Source organism: Cupressus sempervirens, chromosome 8, assembly GCF_028749045.1.
Source record: "Cupressus sempervirens isolate cs-2001-9-10 chromosome 8, ASM2874904v1, whole genome shotgun sequence".
Taxonomy (NCBI): Eukaryota; Viridiplantae; Streptophyta; class Pinopsida; order Cupressales; family Cupressaceae; genus Cupressus; species Cupressus sempervirens.
Genome location: NC_143125.1, coordinates 591,448,996 through 591,454,342, shown reverse-complemented (window position 1 = coordinate 591,454,342; position 5,347 = coordinate 591,448,996).

Below are 5,347 nucleotides of genomic sequence, written 5' to 3'. Positions count from 1 at the left end.
AACCAATAAAAAGAATAGTAGGGCCCTAGAGTAAGGGCCAAAGGGGTTGCAAAAATATTGACAAGACCAGAGAAAAGAGGATATAGAGATCCCATCTTTCCACCAACTACAATAGTCATGGATGCCACTAAACCTACAATGGGCCATGGTAGAAAAGAATCCCTAGATGAAGCGACACACCCAATAGTAATCATAATTGTAGTTTTAACCATAATTATAACACTATTTCTAATATATGTACGAAATGAGCACAAAGGTGCACAATTATTAGAAATGAGACTTTAACTAGGTCAACATAGAGTGGAATTATGGAATTATTATTACACATGAGACTTTCAATAATAAAAACCCTTATATGAATCTATTCTTCACAATATTTCTTCTTACTTCATATTTCTATCATTTTAGAAATAATTTGTGACAAATAGCTATCACTAATAAATACCATTTTCACATGAATCTTTGTTTCATAATACTTTTTGATATTTAATTTTTTTCTATTTTAGAGTTAATTTTTACAATTATTATCACTAATAAATATGGTTTACATTAATTTAAAAATGGCTTTGCTTTCAGCATCTGTGAATTCATAACTACTTCAAAAACATGTTGCACACTTTGCTAAAACAAAGTATGCAACATCTACATCTCTACCCACTTCCACTCATTTCTCTATTTTGGAAAATGTCAAAAAAATTGATCCAATAGGAAAGGGTACTATCATCAACCTGATTCCAAAATTATATAGCATCTTCAAATTAAGAAATTATTCAAAGTTATCATCTATTAAGAAGCATTAGGACTACATTTTGAAGACTAAATACTTCAAGAAAGCATGGAAAGATCCATCCAACTCTCAAGTATCTCTATTCATGCAAAAATATGAAGGGAAAGGGAAAGCCCATTACTTCCAACACAAGGAAAAGGAACAAAATAAGGAAATTCATGTGTGTGATGGCTTTGACAACATGAAAAACTAAGAAGAATGGAGCACTATCACCAAAGGAAAGAATCATGTAAAGATCACTCCCAGCTTACCTAGATCAAAGATTAACAACAATCAACACCCTAACCATTTATCAAATTCAAATAGGGTTCCATTAAATGGAACAAATGGGGCTAATATAGGGGCACAATCAAATAGTAAGCCCTTCCATTCAAATCTAGAAGCCCGCCCAATCCATTTGGATAAGAAGACATCTACCAAGACATATATCTCGCTACATTGGAAGTATTAACATAATCAAAACCCCAGTCCAGGTCAATCAATCAGTCTTAAAGGATGTAGGGATGACGGGTCTCATGAAAACTCTCCAAACAATAAGCAGACATTTGGAGGCACTAATAAGTTTTCAAGGTCTAGCGATAACCACTATAGTAGCAAGGATAGAGTCTTAATCATAAATAATGAGTACATTGAGAGTCATTGGATCGAGTGCCAAAATTTGGGGCTTTCCACATTTTGGAATGGCCCAATTTCAGAAGACCATAATCTAGAAAAATGATTGGAAGACTTTTGTGGGGAATAGGTAAGTATCTCTACCATGTCCAAGAATTTGGTATATCTTTAGTGTAAAAGTAAATCAATTAGGGATGAATTTCTCTCATATTATTCATGCTTTTATGAAACAACTCATCAGTAACTTAACTTATTCATTAACACTTTGTTTTCTACCTAGTATACATTGAATAACATAAATAAATAACAGTAAATAGAATGCATCATGAAAACAACATTCACACAATTATGACACCATAATTTAATGTGGAAATCCAATTTTGGAAAACCACCAAGAAACATGTTACCACTTTTCACTCTTCTGAAGTGAGCTCGATCAAGAACCAACCATGCTAAAGGTTACAAAACACACTGTTGGTGTGATTTTGTTAAAGGATATAATCACCCTATTAGGAGTAGCCTTGTTAGAGGACTTTGGATCATTCTATTAGAATGTCACTTTGATTAAAGGATTTTACTTCCATAATGGTTAGAAAGTAACAACTAGGTTTAATATGTAAAAACACAACTCACTTTTTAAATTTAGACCTCTATTTTTCTCCTTCCTGATTCATTGACTGGACTTCAACATGTACTCCATCTCTAATCCACTGGCAACCCTTTAAGAAATCACACCTCACCAACTTCTCACTTTTCTCTTGCAACTCAATTCTTTATAGGTTCTTCATAAATTCACCATTCAACTGACCAATATAAACATCTCTTGTCCCTCCTAAAATAGGTTTCTTTGATCTTTTTCTGCTTAAACATCACTGTAGATCTTAGGGTTTGATCAAATTTAGTGAATCTATTCATCATTTTTCCTCCTCTCTTCTTGAAACTTTTGGAAACTTCTCCCTAAATCCTCATCACAGATCACTTAACAAACTCAATTCATGTATTAAAAATAATATCTCATAAATCCATATCATTCACATGTTTTGACCAATCTATAAATTCAACTATATCAATCTCAAATTTTTATTCTTTCACAAATTGTTACTTTACTAACACTCTTTCATCACTATGTTCCTCCACTTGATCGTCACTCAAAAACTCAGTCTCTATTGTTTTGTCTCGATTAGCTTATACTAGCTTACTTGGTCTTCACTACATTTGGTCACTACTATAATTTTTTCTTCAACTTTCTTAGTCATAACTATCACTCAGCTAATATTGTAATTTTAACAACTATCCCTTAACCTCCTTAATCTTCTACTTCAACTTCTTTATTGACCTAGTAAAATTGTTACTTGATCAAGCTTAGTGTTTTACTCACCTTCTTCCCTTCCCTTCTATAGATCAACTCAATTGTCTTTTTTTCTTTATCCAATGATTAAACAATACATTATATTGTCAAATACTAAGTGATTAACTTCTTATTGTAATTCCATCATACTTAAATCTCTTTATTTAATAACTTCACTAGCTCATCTTATTATCTTCTATTTTCAAATCCTCTTCATCAATCAACTGATATGGCACTCTATACTATTAGTAAATGTCTTACCAATAAGGTTTGACATCAATGAAAACATAAATATTATTTTAATTGTAGTTTCCAACAATGTCCCTCTTTGGCATTGATGGAAACACCTTTTGTCACCATGCAAATACAAAAGATTTGATCATAATTTTCACTCTATCAACTCCCTCTACAATTTGTGTCAAATCTTCATTAATATTATTAGTTTCATTTTGAATTTCATCTTCTTAGTTTCATTTTGATTCTTGTCCATATAACCTCCAATATGCTTCCTCTTTGCTTCTATTACACTTCTCCCTCTATGATACCAATTGTAGATTATCCATTATGACACCAATTGTATTAGCACTATAATGACTCCCTCTTTGACATGTCTTCTTGTAACTATGATAACACAACATCTTTATCTTTATCTGTAACTTGTATGGTAAGTGTCATAAATCTCCCTCTTTGACAACAATGCCAAAGAAATCATCCATTCTATACAAAACATCCTCCCAATCACTATTTTGATTGATCTTCAAACAATAATTCCCTCTTTAATCTTTTCCTTATAGCTTCTAATACTCATATAGCTATCCATATTTTAATATCTTTAGATAGCTTCTAATTTGTGACCTCCTGCATCAATCTATAAGATGTTCAGATGACAAAAATTGATGCAATGTTGCATCTCTACTTAGTTTACTTTAGATAGGGAAATGACCCTTAACTTTCCTCTTAGATACTTATTGTGGTTTCACAATGCATGCCCCATTTCATCTACAAATGGGGACCCCCTACTATAATTTTTTGGATTTTTAGATCTCTAGTCTAGGTCTTAGTCTTTTTCTAGTGTTTTTGGTCAAATCTTGGTTAGGGTTTGAAAACCCACAGTCCAGATTTCATCATCAGAAGAGGTAGGTCTTTTTGCAAAGCAAAAGAGTACACTAACACACCTACCCAGGTCAAAAAATGCGCCAAAACACATACAACACATGAACATGCTGTTGTGCACCTGTGCTCACGCACCATGCTGCTACCACATGCATCCCACCACACATACGCCACCACATGCCATGTTGTTGAGCATCATGCACCATGCTCATGTGTTTCACCATGCATACCCTACACACACACCCGCACTACACTTGTGCATGTCACAACTACACATACTCCCACTTGCTATGCGGGCACCACTGAGTCATGCCACACATGCACCACACCACCACACCACTATTGTGTGAGCTAAATCCATGTACCACACTTTGCACACCCCGCACATGCACTATCATGCACCATGCTTGCATATTTCACTGTGTGCACCCTACACATGCAACCATGTCGCACTCGCACACTTCACTATAGCGAATACTCCCTTGCCACGACGCACTTCACCATGCATGACCTACACTGTGCACACATCCTACTACACACCATTTAAAAAAACCCTTTTTATGCCTAATTAAATATAGGGTGCGCTACTACGCACCCCATATTGTAAAGTTTTCTATTGATAAAAGGTACGCCAAGTGCGCTATTTTTTGCTTATCGGAGTCTAAAATGATGTTTTTGTGAGTTTTGCAATTTTTTTTACATTCTTAGTATTTTTGTCATGTTAGGGCTTATTAATTAAGCATTTTCAACTCTTCGAACTAATGTTTGCTTCTTTTGTAGGTAAAAAGGACATCCTCAACTTGTCGAAGTCATAACTTTTGACCTAGAGCTCAGAATTCAAAACTGTTTACATCATTGGAAAGAACTAGAAATCTAATTTCAGTCCCTAAAATAGGGAGCCTTCAATTGCCCAATTTTAGGGACTAATGAAAGTTTTGACTTGAAATTTTGAGTAGAAGACCTCCGAAAAAGCTAGTTAAGAGGACTTAGAAAAACTTGTGAAAAAATATGGAAAAGTTTCAAACATTTGATCAATTTGGATGATCCAGTATCTGACTGAGAAGGATCGGGTAGTTAAAGAGAAGAGAAAGATCAACGATACAGAGGTTGGACACATGAAGCAGAATAAGTTCCTCATCTTATGCAGCTATCAGTGACAAGATTCAATGCAAGTGCCTTGGGATTTTAGAATGAAGAAGCAGAAGGAGTTCAAGTTTATGAAAGTGATTGGCTATAAAGAGGGTATAAATCATCAAAATGGGAAAAAGTATGTACACAAAAAGTGATCTAAAACCCCATTTGAGCATAACCCAGAAACCATTTTCCAAATTGAGAACTTTGATTTTTGGCAATTTGAGCTATCGAGGTGCGTAGGTTCGCAAGTGCGCAGGTCCACAAGTGCACAGGTCTACAGGTGCATTTTTTTTATAGAGGTGCATCAACAATTAACTACTAGTTCCAAAAATAGAGCTTTCCATGCATCAAAA